The following is an 18,551-nucleotide window of genomic DNA, read 5'->3' on the forward strand; positions in this document are numbered from 1 at the left end:
AGTCATATGTGTAATGAACTGAACAGTTCTTAAAGAGCATTAGTTAATTTTTAACTCAGGAACAATAAAATGTAAGAATAGGCTTCTTTAAGTCCAAGAGTGTGACTTCAGATCCCCTTTTTACTTAAATTTCATTATTTGGTTTATCTTTTCTATTTTTTGATTATCTTTTCAGAGTTGATTGAAACAAAACACAATTGGGCCCTTATACAAACCTGTTTTCTCTGTTAATGAATGCATGGGTATGTGAGAGTTACCATAAAGTCATTGTAAACAAAGCATTAACTGTTTTCTTCCTTCTTTTTTTAATAGATTTTATGGATTAAATAATTAAATTATGAGCTATCCACTTTTTATGACTGCACACAAATAATGAACTTTCAAGACATAAGGGATGCGTAAGTAAGAACTCCTGCCTAGACCGCTACATAAGACTTACTTATGAAAGTGAGGAGGACAGTTCTGGTCCTATTTATATTAATTTAAGTATTGAGAAATAACAATTAATTCAGTTCTATGTCTCTAGATTTACATTGCCATAGCAGATTGATTTTCCCTTTTTACCAGTAAAGGGGCTAACACTGAACATAACATGAAATTATTACCTGAGCTTCAGAGTTCTATTAAATAGAAACTTATACCAAAGCCTTAAAAAAATAAGATAAAAAGGTAATTCAATAAGTGTTTGCACCATACTAAATATTATTTTATTCACATGTATTTTTAAAACCAGCTTTCTCTTTGGAATACAAAGATTTTTCGTAGTTCTAATAGATAATAAAGTCATGTCAAGGAAAAAATATGAGACAGTGCCAAAAGCTCTATGTTTTTAGTTTTTAAATATTCAGTACTTTTAATTTTCCAGATAATCATTAAATGGATGCACTACTTTTCAGAGAACCTTCATTTATTTTACATTAGTTGAATTACAATGCCCTTAGCCCAAAATCTGTGGTAATTCTGTTAAGACTAAGCTTTACTGCATTACCCCACAGGTCTTTTGTCAAGTTTGAGGAGCCATTTCCACAATTTCATCTAGAATTCTCAAAAATAGAAAATAAATATATTTTCCACTTTCAGGGAAACAATACAAGTCGAGGAGGAAAAAAGTAACTAAGAAAGATAAACCTACTCAGGATGTAGCAGGGAAGTGGTAGAATCACTATTCCTGGAAGTGTTCTAAAAGCATATGGATGTGGCACTTGGGGATATGGTTTAAGTGGTGAGCACAGTAGTGCTGGGTTAATGGTTGGACTCAATTACCTCAGAAGTCTTCTCCAGCCTTAACAGTTCCATGATTCTGTGATCCCTGTTTAGCCTCCATCTGCAGATAATTAGTCATGCAGTGTGTCCCTCTGCACAGAGCACTGAGAACAGCAAGATCCTTGCAATTCAGCAGCCAGAAGGAGGGAAGGGGATGGTAACATATTTCAGGCACTCATATCTTCCAGAACCTTCTCTTTTCCTGACTCACCTTTCAAGAAGTGTTTTGGCCAACTACCCTGTCAGAATTACCAGGATGACACTGCTTGTGCTCCAAACCAGGCTCCAGCCAACTCTTTGACACTGGACTGGACCTCTTGTTCGCTGCACATTTCAGCACTCCCTCACCCATGGCTTGAAAGCACAAACCAGAGCCCACAAGAACATTTTCACTGAAGTCCTGTAATGGGACTGAGAGATATTAAAGTAGACCAGTATTTCACACCTTACTGAGCTGATAACATACTATTGAAATATCTTTATCTTAATAACAAGCCATTAGATTGGTGAAGTTCATTTCTCGCTTTTAAAAAATGTTCTCTCCTCAAACTGCTTGTCTGAGATGGCCTACATTTGCACATTGCATTATTAGCAAAATGACTGTGATAATTTCAATTTAACAAATGGAAATGCACAAACACCTGCCTTTGTACTAATGAGCTTGGCCTTTGGAACTCGTGGTGAATGGCTGTAGCTTATTAGACATGCCCAGGAAAACAGTGGCTGCAGATTCCATTTGCAGGTTTGTAATTCCCTGAAGTTATCTCATTTTCCCAGTTGGGTCCAATTACAATAGTCATGATAAATAACCTTCCATTATTGGTACATTTAATTCTCTAGAAAAGTAACTGGGAAATGGGTCTGGGGTACTTACATGAATAGGAAGGAGTGTGTTGTGCATCTTGGGGTTTGGGGATGTACAGGAGAGAGAAAGAGTTTTATAAAGTCTCTGTATATTAAAATAAATTTTTTTCTTAATAAGAAAGCCTGGAAATGTTTATCTCTTCTTTTATTTTTTCTCATGCATCTGTTTGTCCCCAGACAGCTTTCCCTTCAGTCATATCATCATAAACCTTTGCCTTGTAGATGGCAACTCCTCGCTTTACAACACTTCAAATCAAGATTACCTGACCTGAAGGAGAAGAAAAACCTTGATTTTTTTTTTCTTTTCTACAGCATATTCTTTATTTTAGTCCCCCTATATCAAATTTTATATTTTTTTTAAGAAAAATATTCTATTTCATTCTTTTATACTTTATCCTAAGGAAATCAGCCTGTTTATCTCAGGTTAAACTGACAAATCACTTGCACTGGAAAGGAGTTGTCCTAGGCCCCTGGCTATGATTCACCAACAGGTGCTGGCATCTCATAACCCAGCATTATCAGAAAGCCAGTTTTCACTAGACTGTCTTGGTATTTCAGCACTGGGGGGAAAAAAAGGTTATTTCCCATAGCCAGGGCTTCCTGCTCCCTGCACTATTTTGTCGATGTCCATTTTGTATTTCTATACATTCCCCCTGAGCATTGAACTGGAAAATAAAACTGTAGCTATTATTCCTCTCTATAAAAATAAAAATCTCGCATGCTGAGCACTCTGGCCTTCATAACACTCCTTTAGTTTTTCCACATTGTGTGACTGGATGCAAGAAAATAGCTCAATTATCTAATGGATATGGGCACTACTGAGGCCCAGGTCATTCTGAGCTAATTAGAAGTAGCCCAGTTTTTTAATTATTGCATTTCTGTGCCCCCCATTTTGCCCATTCTGGTATTTAAATTCTTCCTTATTGTTACTCATGGCTGACTTCCCCACTAATGAATCTGATTTCTCCAGTCAGATGTTTATGAAAATATCATGCCACTCCATGCAAGATGCAGTCACTGAAATGACCCTCCTTCAGAGCAAAATTGTTCTGTCTCAAGGATTCACAAACAGAAAGACTAGTTGTGATATCAGTTGTAAGACTCCAAATTGTCCTGGTCACACAGAGCTCCTAGGATAATTGTTTCTATATCCTATTTGATTTTTCTTCTAACTCTTGGAGCAATGCAATTAGTGGCAATATGAACATTAATTGACCTAACCACTGAATCAGAAAGGCAACCCCTGGAAAAGGACTGTGAGACTGACAACCCTGGAGGGAAAACCCTGACATTTCTAGTTAGTGTTTCCACAGTCAGGTAAACAAATAGAAATTGGACCATGTCACCACGTGTAGATGTCCCATTAACAAGCCCAGGGGAAATATTTTCTGGGAGCATCAGCAAGTGTGTTTTATGTGGCAAGCAAGCTGCCATTCTGAGGAACTGGTGGTTTTCATGCAGTCAGGAAGCTCCCTTGTTTATGCATTGCCAGGCCATGTCCCATTCCCAGCTGTGCTTTAATACCTTCAGAAACACAAGTGACAACTATTCTGCTCCAGAGAAAAATGCTATTTCAGAGCTCAGTCCAATACACTGAAATCTACCTGCTCAGCTTTAACCCATTGAATGTGGAAAGAAAACTCCCTATTTTCACATAAACCCTATTAAAATATCCCAGGATTACATCCCTATATCATATAATTATAGAATGCTTTGGGTTGGAAGGGACTTTGAAGATTATCTAGTTCCAATGCCCTTGCAATGGGCAAGGACACCTTCCACAAGACTGTGGCTTCCTAGCTGGCAACATCAGCTATTTCAAGTATTAATGTTCCACAAAGTACAGTTAATTATCATGTTGCAAGATTTTTAGGGAGTTCAATCCTTTTAGGTCTCATTTGTGGTTTTGTTCAGACCTCTCCAGACAGTTTCAGTTCCCTAAGCAGCCTGTCCAGAACAGCAGCTCCTGTGACAGTCCTTGTTTATCTTATCTCCAGCTCTCAGCCTGAGAACCTCCTGTCACCAAGTCCTGGACTAGTCTGAACAAATGACAGACGTGAAAATGTCCTGCCAGGGAGGACATCTGTGCTCTCCCACATCTTACCTTCATTGATGAGGCTTGGTCAGCTTTACTTGTCACTACTTAAAAAATCTTTTAAGCATTTGAAACCACTTGCATTACCACACTGACAATGCAGGGAGTTTTTGTGGTCCAATCTCCATCTTGAAATTAGGAAATTTAGAGGACTGGACGTTCCGGCCACTACCATCCAGATGGCTTATGAGGGATTTGGAAGTGCGAGGTTCAAACCGACTCATCTGTGCCATCCTTTGCATCCATGGCAGGTGGCAGAGGACTGGGACAATCTGCTATGGGCCCCCTGCGCAGCCCTAGGGCTTCCTGCTTAATCTGTCTGGAGGACTCTGTGGGGCTTCTACAAGGCCCTGCTGGCTGCTAGACCCTCTCCACCATGCCAGAGGGGCTGGCATGTCCTTCCCACTGCCACCTGCCTCATGCAGAGCCCTTCTCATGCTGCTGACAGGGCCCAGAGGAAGGGGCAGCCTGAAGGCAGCCAGGGTTTTTGTCCCCCTCACCGGTGACAGGAGGCAAAGGGGCTCAGGGAGCTCTGCCAGGCAGACCTCTCTACCTTCACACTGTGGAGGAGCATCAGAGTAGATGCTCTTCCCTCACCACCTTTGCCATTGCCCTGCCCTTTCCATGCCTGAAATACATATCCTGACTGTAACAGTCTTTTCCATTAGGTATTCACACCATCAGCTTTAGGCACCTACTTTAGCTGGCTAATTTAAGAGCTTGGGTCCATCTTACTGGGTACTAACAACAAGTTGTAATTAAATATTTTCTATGCTATATTAAACACTTTCAGTCAAAAAATATCTCATTGAAAAATTGGGAAACAAGTCCCCAGGGCTATCATTATCCATCTGCTTTCCTAGCAACTTCAGGCAACTGCAAATTTTAAAATAAATTTATACAGGATGCCTCCTTCTCTCATGTCATTCATGACATGGACCTAACTATCTTTCATAGTTGCCTTCTTGGAGAACACAAGTACCAGAGATATTTTGCAGCAAAGTGTCCCCAGCCAGCCATAAAAGCAGCAATCTCCCACATTCCCAGGTGGCCTTTGACTATTTACAACCTAACACTGAGCTGCTCCTCAGCATCTCACAGATCCATATAGGAAGGAAGATGGTTACATCCACTTTGAACAGGCAAATGAGAGAATAGTTGACAGCTGATGTTCAGTTGAAATAAACAGAAACAAATCAGTTTGGAAAGTCTGAGAGACCAAAGTGGGAAGGTTCAGCTTTGGAGAAGGAAGAAGGAAGGTGAGGGGTTTTCTAGCACCTATCTAGAAATCTAGAGAGATTTTCACATGATCATGGCATCCTCCTTTTAATTGCAAGCAGTGCAGAATTTGATTTGGAACAGCTAGTATACTCACACAGGAATGCATGAAATACGCACAATACTGTTTAGGAAAAAGCTGAGATGCTGGGGAGGGAGCAAGTTAACAGATTTTAGGCAGTTTAGGAGCAGATTAAATCATCCAAACAGACATAGTGCCTCTCTGCATTGCATACATAGGCAACCCCCCCACAGCAGCCAGCCTGGCTAGCTGGGAAGAAGAAATATTCCCTCACAGGAGCAGCCCAAAGCTCATCAATGAAAAGAAACCACCACCCTGGGAGTAGTGCAGGAGGTTTTCAGGGGCAAACTTAAAGGACTGAAGGAACCAGAAGTGGGTCACTGACATCTGAGCACAAAACTGCTAAGCCTGAAAATTCTTCCATTTGTTCAGTGCAAAGCACAGCCGAGTCCAGATGTTTAAATTCAATTCTTTAGACAATGAAGATGACAGCAGCTACAATCCTGCAAAGTTTCTTTCATCTTTCAACATGATACATAGATATGTTTCAAAAAAACTCTAAAAAAGGAACTGTGCCTCATTCCTATTATACTTTATCGTTACATATACTCACTCACCTCCCAGCAGCAGCTGCCTCTTAGAGCTGCGTTGAAGCAGCCTTTCCATGGTACAGCTTAGGGCAGTGCGTGATCATTAATCTTTTGTTTCAGTTACTTAGTCCTTAGTCCAAATTTAAGACAATAGAGTGTTTGTTTCATGCAGGTGTATCAAAATTAAGATTTGAACAGCACCCACTTGACATTATTAAACTACAAGTTTTGCCATTTAGCTCCAAGCACAACTGTGAATATAAGTTATAAATAGACACTTAAATGATCCTATCAACTGATGTTAATCAAAAATCATGAAGGCTAAGTTTTACCTTTGGGTTCAGAAGGGAAAAGCCTTCCAGTTATTTGAAAGATAATAACATTGCCATGTATCTTCCCTGACTCTTTGCTGTATGCCTCTCCAAGGGATGTGCAGTGACATCAGAACATGCAGAAACTCAAACTTTCCCTGCATAACTTTCTGGCCTTAATTGCAGCCTATAAAGAGTTGGAGCTGCTGCCACCTATAGACAAGCATCAAACACAAACATGGATTTGCTACTGGAAAATGGAAGTGAGAACTGACACAAAGTTGTTAATATATTCCTGTAAGTGTATTGTTCACCCCACCATTATTAGTGCCAGGCTTTGTGCTAATGAGCCACATTAAATGTTTATGGCACAAGCCAGAATCCACAGAAAACATCCAGCACCTCTTGTACCACTTGTACTGGTCCCTCTGTTGTCAGAGCTAATGGAGAATAAACCCCAAATTTCAGTAATATATTAGTTACTATATTCAGCATGTTTAACCCATTAAAAAAATTAATTACTATGTTTTAACTCTACCAAATAACCAAGTATGGATTAACCTTTGATTTAGATTTTAACATGCCTGAATCTTGTTGTCTAAGGACTTAGCAGGACAGCACAACATTTTTTGATTGACCCACAGTAACTGTGCATAGATTATTTAAAAGTACATTACAACCTCTCAGAGAAAAAAAAAGGCAAGTTGTGTTTTAAAATAATGCAGCAATCCTGTCCTTTTTTCCTTGCATATTATACCTGTGTAATCTAAACAAGTGCAGAATGAAGCCATTTACAAGATGAAATAAACACAATTCTCAATACTATGACAGCACTAGAATAAATTTCACTGTAATTTCCACTGCTGTTGTTTCTATAATGCAAAAAAAAAAAGTAATGAATATCTATTTCATATAAATCATTATAGGACGATCTGGAATCCCTAAATCTAACAGTTTTAAGAAGAATTTTTCAAAATTTTATTTTCCTTTTCACTACATATTAGGGAGTTGGAAGGTCAAAATTCTCAATGATTATTTATTTTGTTTCTGTACAGATCAGTATCTAATAATAATCCTGACATCTGAGTATCTAATTGCCCTTCCAGGTTGTTGGGTTCAGGGGCCACTGTAACATCTGTAAAAAATAAAATCTGAGATAGCTCAAGGAGGGCATCCAAAATCCCAAATTCACAAGCCACAGACCATATTCACAAAGAAGGTCCTCCTCCCTCTTAGCCATTTGTTGCATTCTGTTTGCTCTGTTTGTAGGTTTTGTTAATTTAATGGTTTTTTCCTGTTATCCCCCCATGATTTTGTAATGGTTTTACCCCCTTGTCAGTTTTTGTAAACCCCTCCCCCCTTGTTCCTGAACCTTCCCTGTCCATCACCCTCAGCCAGCCCCTTGCCCATGCCTGTCATTGTAAACCCTGCCCTTTGTCCTAGCATTTTCCCTGCCCTTCATCCCCTACACGAGGCCCCATTGGTGTTGTTGCTGCCATCCCTCCCATGTATTCCTCCCATTGGTCAAACCCCTCCTTCAACTCCTCCCATGTTATGTTCCCATTGGTCCTCGGTTTGTACCCTCCCCTCTTTAAATTTCAGAGCACAGAAGTGCTCAGTGCTCAGAGTCCTTGGGGTTCCTGTTTACCTTTCCAGCCTTCGTCCTATCACCGCTCCTTTTCCCTAAATAAACCCTGTTTCTGGAAAGTGGCTCGGACTCTGGGTCTCCTCCATCTACTTGCCAAAGCCCAGAACGCTAAGATCTGCAGAGCCTTGAGTGGCGGAAAGGCTCTGAAGGTTCGGTCTGGGGAAAACAGCTCCCAGACCGTTCCCCACTCCTGGCGCTGCCAGCGGCCAGTGAGCAGAGCTAGCCCAGGTGTGATGGGCCGTGGCGGGCAGTGTCAGCCATTAAACACAGAACTGGCAGGGAGTATGACATGTTTTCTGAGACAGAGATGTACCTCACACAGCTGAGCTAGTTTCTCAGATCAGCAGAAAAGCGTAGATTTTTGAAAATAACAGCAATAATTGTGAGAGATGAAAAGATACTTTTAAACGCACTGTAGATTTCTTTGTTGCAAATTTAGAAGCTCAGGAAATCATAGCCTCCCAAGTTCTTTGAAGAACACTGAAAAGGAAAGGAAACCAGGAACTGTTTCATCTTCCAATCCTTCTGAAATGGAGATGTGCTTGGCTATGAATAGCTCCACTTTCCCTCTATTGCTGGAAACATTCCCAGTCTGTGACTTATTCTGAAAGAGCAAGGCAGGACCATCCTGACAATGTTCTAAAGACCTTATTTTGTCTGTACTTGAAACAATAAGAACACAGTTGGTCAGTTTGTGTGAAGAAACTAAAGGAGTTGGAAACAAGGGAAAAACAGTTCCTCAGAGAGTACATGGCATGGAGTAAAATATTTATAAACCAACAGGCAAGGTGAAAGGAGTCCCCCAGTCTCAGAAGAGCTGGACGTGCTCTATTCCTTCTCCAGGCAAAATACATAAAAATACATATAGGAAATATATATATATATAGGAAAATACAGGCTTTCTGCCTCTCCTACTCTTCCCCTGTGAGGGTCTGCTCATCCCAAACCTGTAACTTTGCAGTGCAATTCTGTGCAAACTTCTTTATTTTGGTAAATTACAGAAGTATATTAAAAATTAAACTTCAGTAAATGCATAAAATTGTTCCTCAGAGAACCCTAAATTGTTCCACTAGCTAGAACTTTTTAATAAGCATGCATTCTAGTTTCTTTTGTGTCGCCCTGAAAACTCAGCCTGTGAGCTTGCTAACATAGTTTTCTAAGGACTTTCTCAGGACAGTAAGTATAAACATAGATATGTGTACATTCCTTCTGTTACACGTCTTGTAATGGGCACCTCTCCTGGCCAGTGCAGTGAGAAAGTGTTATCCTGACCATCCAATCCCTGGCCGTGGTAGGAAGCCTATAAATCCTGTGAGGAAAAATAAACTCTGCTCTTTCTTCACCACACCTCAACCTGTGTTCGTGTGATCTATTGATCTTCAGCGGTAACGCTTTTGGGTTAAATCATGCCTTTTCCTATGTTATGACAGAGACAATTCCTTTATCAATACACTGAGCATACATAAAAGTCTGAGTCATCAACAGCAACACATGTTCAGTTTGTACAAACTCAATTTGTATTAAAAGCAAAGTTCAGATATTTCCCAGCACCTCTGCTTTAATGCAACACCAGGACATCATCTTCAGAATTTTTTTTTCCATTTTAGAGACGTAATTGCCCACCTCATCCATCTAGTATTTTATTAAGTGTCACTTATGTTCTCAAGTTCCTCCTTACTTCAGTTGACAACAGTTGAAATCCTTTTTTTTGGGACACCACAATATTAATAAAATATAGCATATTTGTTACCAGAACACATCTGGCATCTTCTAGTGTATTTTTAACAGTCTTCTTGCTGAAAGCAAATAAAAATTGGCTTGAAAAACCTTTTTAATGTCTGTTACATTGTGTTCAGGTTTCCTGCTCTAACATACCTAGCAAGTTTCAGTAGGCTTTGAACAGCTGAAGTTTTGAACATCCATCAGCTCAAAACTCTTGATGATCTGTTTGATACAGTCATTGATGTGTTCACCATGGGAGCCAAAAGAAGAATATGTAGCTGAACCTCCTATTTATGAAGGCAGTAGGGCAGAAATTTTCCATATGTGGGGTTCAATTCTTCCTTCAGACTAGCGTCCTGTTGATTTAAAAAGCAGCTTCTGTTCTTTTGAAAGCAGAAAATGAAGATGTAATTGTGGAATATAGTATTTAACTGTAAAGCCACTAGCACTAGACAAACACAGTGAAAACAAATCTAGAAAATAATTAAATGAACAAGTGTGTTTTTTTTAAAACAATGAAAGTTTTTTCTTTTACAGAATAATTTTTATACTATATAATTCATAATAATAACTGTTCTGATAACAGTGGGATTATGAACAGTTTGTTTGATTTGTTTGATTATATGCAGAATTGTAACTAAAAACAGCAAGTGGTTTTAACATTGTATGTTGGTTAGGATTAATTAGAATGAATTTTCTATTCCAGGGAATGGTATCTTGCCTGCTCCAGGCCTATTGTCTGGAAACAAGAACAGGCCCACAAAAAAATCAGTTCTTGCCCAGGAGAAAAGAGGTATGTCCCTAGGAAGAAAATGGAGAGAGAGCGATACATTGATGGAAGTCCCTCTTAAAGTAATACTGGAGCACAGGGAGGAGCAAAGATCATGACAAAGAAGAGATAACAAAGAGGGAATAATTTCCTGAGGATAAGAGACCTGTTTAGATTAGACAAAGTCAAAGAACAATATTTGCAGTTAGAAAGCCTATCAACTTGAAAGGATAAAACACATAAAATGCAGGCATAATTATATATAGAATTCTCAAATAAAACAGTTGCAGCTAAAGTGCATGAAATAAAAGTACACAACAAACTCATCCTCAACTTCTGCTATAACTGGGACACATGCTGTTTTTAAAAGCACTAAACATCCCTACATTTCACTGCACTAATGATACCTTTGCAGGAAAAGCAGGATAAAATAGCTGCCATCCAGCAAGTACAGTGGGTCCTTCTGTCATAGGGTTAAAGCATATTGGCAAAATGAGAGTGGTTAGAAGAGATTCAGGTTGATGTACAACAATGTGAATTCCATTTTATTAATCCCAGAGCTCAATCTTGGGAGCTGCTGTCACAAAGGGAGAAAAATGCAGTAAGAAAACTGAGCGGGACTAGGCACCTGTGATTACATGAGAAAATAAAACAGGTTCCCCTTGTATGATTTATCAGCACAGCTACTGAGTAGCCATTTCTAGCAACTTTAACACAAACTGCTTAATACTAGATGTTTTTCTCAAATGTCCAGTGGCTGAAGGCAGGTACCTGTGGGAGAATCACAGGGTTCAACACAGGAAAGAACAAAATGCACTTCTGTGCTTTGGGATTGCATAAAATTGTGGAAAATACAGTTCATCTAGCCTCAGGAAAGTTACAGTTGTTGAAAAATGTCACCTGATTCCTGCAAACTTGGCTCAGCATGATGTTCCCAAAACCATGAGTACAACGTGCTATTTTTTTCTTCATGGGCGAGATGAGACTTGTTCAAACTGTGCATAAAATTTCACACATAGATAATGAAACAATCAAATCATGGCCTCTGAAATATCCTTGTAAATGGGGTTTTTTTGTTGTTTTCTTGGTTGCTTTTTTTCTCCAACTATATTTCCATGCTAATTCATAGCAGTGAGGAGCACATTGAATCAGAGCCACTGACATTGCTGAGCTCCCAGTTTGACAAGCCAGAGTAAATGTTTCAGTGGCTTAGCCCTTAAATTTTTTCCATTTTCTTAGAATGTAATTGTATCTAATTGTACATTTTGAGCAAATACACATAATTAGATCATTATGACATGCAATTACCGTATTGTGTTGTATAATTAAGTAAATCACACAATAAAATTGTGCAGAACTTTAATAAAATTTTCCAAAAAGAAGTTAATCTTCCCTGCAATTGACAGAAGAAGCCATTTTCACTAATTATAATCAATTTAGCATTTTCTACCAGAATTAGTGGGCACTCTGCAGGCATGTGCAGAATATGCACATTCAAGCAAAGTGCTGGGTGATGACGTTTGTAGCTTTTCACGTGTGTTTGCTATGCAGAAAGACAAACAACCTTATGTAGAATTTAATGACCGGTTGCTTCAGGATGTGCAATACCAGGAGAATTGATATACATATGAAACACATTCTATTGATAACCTTTAAAATTCACCATAATAGTTGATTTTATCAGTATGGTTCAAAATACATTATTACCTGTTAATGTTCATACATGTGCTTCATTACATAGCATAGCTTAGGAGCTGTCCTTTGATGGAAGCACCGGCAAGGGAATTTATTTATTATCATAGCTGATTTTTGTTATTGTCACAGGAAAAGTTTATGTATTACCCAATTATATACATATTTTATGTACACCCAAGAAGTGAGTTAGGAACTTAATATTGGCAAATAGAAAAATACACAAGTCCCTTTAACATCACATAGTCAAGCAACACGGGCCTAAAGAAGGTGAGATTTAAAACAGATTCTTGACACAAATAGAAATATTTTCCCAAGTTTTTTGGTTGCATTTTTCCTCCCTGGCAGACAACACAGTCACGCCCAGTATGCCAGATTAGGGCCTGTCTGTAGACATCTCTATGAGACATTTACCCATCTCCCTTAGAAACTGCTCTGTGCCATCAAGGCAAAAGTAAAGCAGTACTGGTTTCTAAAAAGGGTTTTCTACACAAATATAGAAAAGATCATGAGTAAAGATCACATAAATACACCTTTTAGTCATAACTTTCCAGCTTGGCCTGTTGATATTCACAGTGATTTTAAGAACAGTTGATTTATATCCAGGAGCTGGAAGCTTTATATTCTATACTCTCTATACTTTTTGTGTTTCCCAAAGGCAACAAAACCTCAAACTGCCAAGAAATAAATTGAATCCACATGCTTAGGAACTGCTTCCTCCAAACAACATGTTTCATTTAGCAAATATTTTGAGAAGTAAGGTCAACATAGACTGAGAATTGAGAAAGTGCTTTAGAAGATGCAGTAAACAGAGGAGTGATACACATAGAACATTCAACAGAGCAAAAATGTGACAAAGAACATTTGACAAATACAAAGCACTTTTCAAGGCATAAAAACAGATTTTGTTTCTTCCTACATTCAAAAATAAACTGCAACTAAAGAATAGCACCAATTAAGAAAAATAATTTGACACTGCATATTTAACTTAAGAGGAAAATGGATATTTTCCATACACACTTTGCAGCTATCTGAACAAAAATTGACACCCTCACTAAAAGGTATGAAATTTAAGTTGTTGGCAAAACTGTCTGGAAGCAGAATGAAGAAAGAAATAAATTAATCTGGGATGACAGTAAGGATGTTACAATCAACTAAAACAGAGGCCGAAACTTGAATTCACTTTTGCAGTTTCCAGCATTATCAGGACTTGACACCTCTATCACACCAGTATTCCAGGAAGAAAAAACTTCAAACACTTCCACCCACACCATCCATCTTCTATCACACCACACACAACTTCCTATCCACAACAACTCCTGTGAAATGTCTTTTTCTTTTCTTCTTAATGGTATTAGCTTCAACTAGATTGCACTTGGGGGAAGAAAACCCAACACATAGGTCATCTGATAAACAGAGATACGGCCACATATCAATGGGGTGCTATACAAATAGATCTTTCCATCATTTTCTAATAGACTCAAGCCATTAGAAAAAATTCAAAAACAGTCACAGAAAGAATTTGGCAAGAATAATTCATATATTTACCCCTCTTACAGAAAAAAAAGGGGGAGAATAGAGTGGGGAAATTTACATATTCTGCAGAGACATTGACACTGTAACTGGGCTTCAGGAGAGAAACACTTAAAGCTTTCAAAAGAAGTAATCAAATGACATTTTCTAGACATTGGTCTAACTGGTCTTTTGTTTAATAGAAACACTTTCAAAGATGGGAATTAATCCAGATTTGTTGGTCTAATAAAGAACTGAATCTAGCTCACTGATTTAAAGCACTAGATTTACTGCTGTGTTCTGGCCATGTGAAGAGCTGTAAATTGGATTTAGGGAACATGAGCAAGTCAATAAATGCCAGAAAGCAGACAAGATACCAGTAAATCCACATCAAAATCACTGCAAAATATCTTAACCAAAAGGTACTGACCCTGATTTTCCACTCATGCAATTTTTTTCAATATTTATACCTGCCTACATATAAAGAGCATAAATCAATGAGTTCCACTTAAAATGAGATTTTCAGGCAGGTAGGTAGGTCTACACCAATTGAGAAGCCTGTCCCCACTCATCTCTCTCCTCTGAGAGAAGAGGATAAATTTTCTTCTTTCTCAGTGGAGAAAACCACAGAATCATTCAGGTTGAAAAGACCTCTGAGCTCATCGAGGTCAACTCTAAACCCAGCACTGACAAATTCAGCATTGAAACCTGTCCCCAGTGGCTGCATCTACCCATCTTGGAGGTACCTGCAGAGCAGGTAGCTCCACCACTGCCCTGGCCTCCTTGTATATTTATTTCAATTCATCCTTGCCAAGAGATCTGTTAATAAAAATTCTCTGTGGATAGTGTTGCCTGATTGTTTTTTTACCTTCTTCCACAAAGAAGCAGACACAGCTGAGATCTCTCCTGTATCAGTTTAACAGAAGTGTATTTTAGGCTATCCATAATAAGGAATTTGCATTATTTTTTCTGAGGACTTCTAAACACAATTAATCTGGGTTTAGATAGTTATATAAACCTCTGGATTTGGGCAACATGAGAATTACCAGATTCAGACAAAAATAATCCATAGTTTTTTGCCCTGAGGTCATATAATCCTCCTGAGTGCTTAGGATCCCGCTCTGAACATTCATTTCTTTACCTGAGGCCACTTGCTTTAGCCTTGGCCTTTCTCACAATTAAAAGAGCTGTGTTAAGTTAAAAGTACTAGTAAAGAAAGTACGGAATTTTTTATTCTCCCTGAATTTTTGCATACTCCTCTTCAAGTTTTCTTAATCATCAAAACTGTTCCACTACAAGCAGGTGTGACTTAACACTGGGTTTTTATGCTGCCTACAAAGGACCTTTCCAGTATCATGGAATAAACAGGAATTATTAGCTCCATATAATTAGAGTATCCAAGCCATCAAAAGAGACTCATAAAAAAAGCACATTTCCTACTGAATAAAACACAAATATATTTTGTAAATCCTAAAATTAAGTTCAGAAACGGTTATGTATTGGTTCTTCTGCTTCATTCACACACACAATGGCATGAATTTACTACAAATGGTACATATTCCCTTAAGCCTCACCAAAGATGCTATTAAACATAAAAATAAGATGAAAGCCATAGGTCTCAAACCCTGATTCTAAAGCAGACCTCCAAAACAACCCCCAGTTTCCATTGAAAATGCCACACCCCTCTCAGTAAGGAGAACACGCTTTTGATAACTGTATTAGAAACATAGTAGATCACAGTGAAAATTAGGGATTAGGCTGAGGCCAAAAATAAGAAGTCTTTAAAGGCGAATTAAGCATTTAATGCAGCTCATACTTGAAAACTAAAAATAACCAGAAGTATCCTCATGTTCTCTCCCATTTTGTGTGAGGTGTGTCCAGTGCAGTGTAAGGTGGCAGCTGCAGAAGGGATCAGCGTAGCCAGGATGGGGAATTAGAACACCCGTCACTCACATCCTACATCATCACAGTTAAGTGAAAAATTCATAATAACGGTATTCTTAAAAATGTATTAGATATCCAGGACATAGAAGAAAATTATACCATGCACTAATTAACAGATAGTTTACAAATCCCAAACTCCTATTCTCTCCAGTGACCATCTTGGCAAATATAGATACCAGCACAGACTTCATTTTCTAGGTTTTTATCCATTATCTAACTTTGCCTTTCATGGGTTCATTAAAATAGTGTTTTATAATCGTGTCAAATTGGTAGAAAACCTGAGGTATAGCAGTTTGACAATGATATAGCTGTCATGATGGTTCTACCTTTTGCTTGTACCTACTCAGGCATCATTAGAATCAAATATCTACCTCTCAGCATTTCTCTTGGGTTCATCCAACTCTGAAAGCTCTCAGGCCATTAAAGCATATCAATTAGTAATGATTTTTTTTCCAGCCCCAGCAGCCAATGAAGCATACATTAAAGGTGATACTTGCAGTCCAAAATTTAAAGTGGACATTTGAGAATATCTACTTTGATGAACAGATTATCAGAGAAACTCATCTGCTTAAAGTTTCAGATCACAGTTATTGAAAATATTTTATTTGCTGACCAAATGCCTGATAAACATTCCTGGACCCATTAAATAATATTAATTGCACAAAGGTTTGGAAAACACAAGAATCATTAAAGGATAAATGAGGTTGTGCAATGGCCCAGAAGAGCTAATGTTATCATTTTCCAGGCTGCTTTTACAACCTTCTGAGTAGGTCTATTTTTAACTGAGTCATCAAGTCCTAAGGAAAGCTACTTTCATTTTTTTAGTATATCTATCCAATTGAGTAGATTGAGGTCATTACAAGCACTGGAGTTAGAGGGCTGTCACATTCCTCATAGCTAGGTTAGGTCTCTTCAGTCAGGACTGTTTGGGAAAGCAATCCTTTCCATGCTCACAGGCACTTCCAAGCCTGAGAGGTCACTTACCTCTTGTTTCCAATGCAACTCAAGTCAGTTACTAAAAGATCAGACTGCAAAGCAAATGTAATTAATTAATGTAAATTAATTAATGCAACTCAAGTCAGTTACTAAAAGATCAGACTGCAAAGCAAATGTAATTATTAATGTAAAACTTCTGGACAATTCACTTTTACCATTTTACCTACATTTAGTTATTTTTAAACACAGAAATGTTAAAAGCTGCACCTAATAGAAAACATCACAAACTAGCAAAACACTAGGAGCACAACAAAATCACATTTAATCCTGGTAGCCAGCACCATGAGACTTACTATGGAGATAGAGATGCAATTGAATTTGTCACTGCTTTGAGTGGCAGAGGCACTCTCTCTCCTCCTTAAGCTACATGACCTGGAATGATTTTTGAAATACAAACATAAGATTCATTTCCAAGTTTATTTCATACTGTTACGCCTGTAAAATTGTTTCCACTTGAATATACTTGACATTAGTCATAAATCTCTGATCAAACAGAGGTTAAGAAGGACAAAAATGCCATATACAACATTCATTCTTACTTTCAGCTGCCAAGAGTCTTCTGTCAGTATAGTTGACCTGATCACCACTTGAAATGTTCATGTATTGTTTTAATTATCTTTATAATCACCCAACAAATTTGACACCAGGTTTTTCAGCAGGAGTTTGCAGATTCCTACTCAGCTAGTTAGTGAGTCTTAAGGTCTGGTCTGTACACATACCTGGTATGACTCTTTCAAATTAGATCTAATTTCTTTTTCATGTTCTTTTTCCTTTAAATCTAAAGAGTAGCTCTGTTGTGACCACACATCCTTTTATACCTCAAGTTTCTATACTGATGGAGATAATTTTTCTTTCCATGTGGAAACCCCCTCAAGCAGAAAAGATCACCATGAAAGAAGCATTTCAGTAGGTGGCATATGCTCGCTTCCCACCAGCTCTTTCCTACTGCTCAGCCACCATGGGCACTCCTTCACCCTGGGCATGTCTGGCCAGCAGTGCCTGGCACATCATTAGCATCTCTTCCCCTGCCTATTTAAACTCAGTGAGTATGTGCACACTGGGCAGTACTTCCATAAGATGTTAAATGAAAGCATATGTGGAAAACATATTTACAGGTTGAATTTTATGACAAGGATTTTTGAAATTGTAACAAATCTATCATATAAAACTTGAACAAACACTTTTATACTTCACTGGAGTACTTCCAATCACGGAAAAAATATTTCCAAAACAGAAAAAGAAATATACTTCAGTCAAAGTGTCAAATAATCTAGATAGCCTTATCTGCACACATATGCATGCAAGAAGTATCTACCTTCCAGGCAACAGTCTACACATCCCCATTCCCTTTCACAGCTATCAGACAAGTTTGACCTTTGATTCAGACCTAAAATCTCCCAACTCATTCACTCAAGAACAGTTTCTTCAGGGAAGGAGATGATAATGTATCTGCAAAGGCTGACTCTTTGTGCAGTTGGATGGGGGAAGTGCCAGCATAAAAAATTGTGCCTGTTCAAACCCATCAATTCAAAACAAGCATCTGGAAAACTTGACAAGAATACTCAAATGACCCTTGTGTTCTGACAGCTGGAAAAGAGAAAGTGCTCTCCCCAAGGGGAAGATGTGTGCTCAAACTTTTTGCCTGGATAGAGAAACACATAAAACTGCTTGAAATATTTTTCCTCAAAGCTCATTAAATAAAACTTTCAGTGCAAAGTATGACTCATGTAGGCAACTATGTCAGCACTCACAAATCTGTGTACAGCAGCACCAGAAGCAGGTCATGGCAATGGGCACGTTACAAATTCCCTTGCCTCATGAACCCCCATTGCTGTAAGAGATCAT

The sequence above is a fragment of the Pseudopodoces humilis genome, chromosome 15 (genome assembly GCF_049639895.1).
Source record: "Pseudopodoces humilis isolate 2021_Gansu_Grassland_sample_001 chromosome 15, ASM4963989v1, whole genome shotgun sequence".
Taxonomy (NCBI): Eukaryota; Metazoa; Chordata; class Aves; order Passeriformes; family Paridae; genus Pseudopodoces; species Pseudopodoces humilis.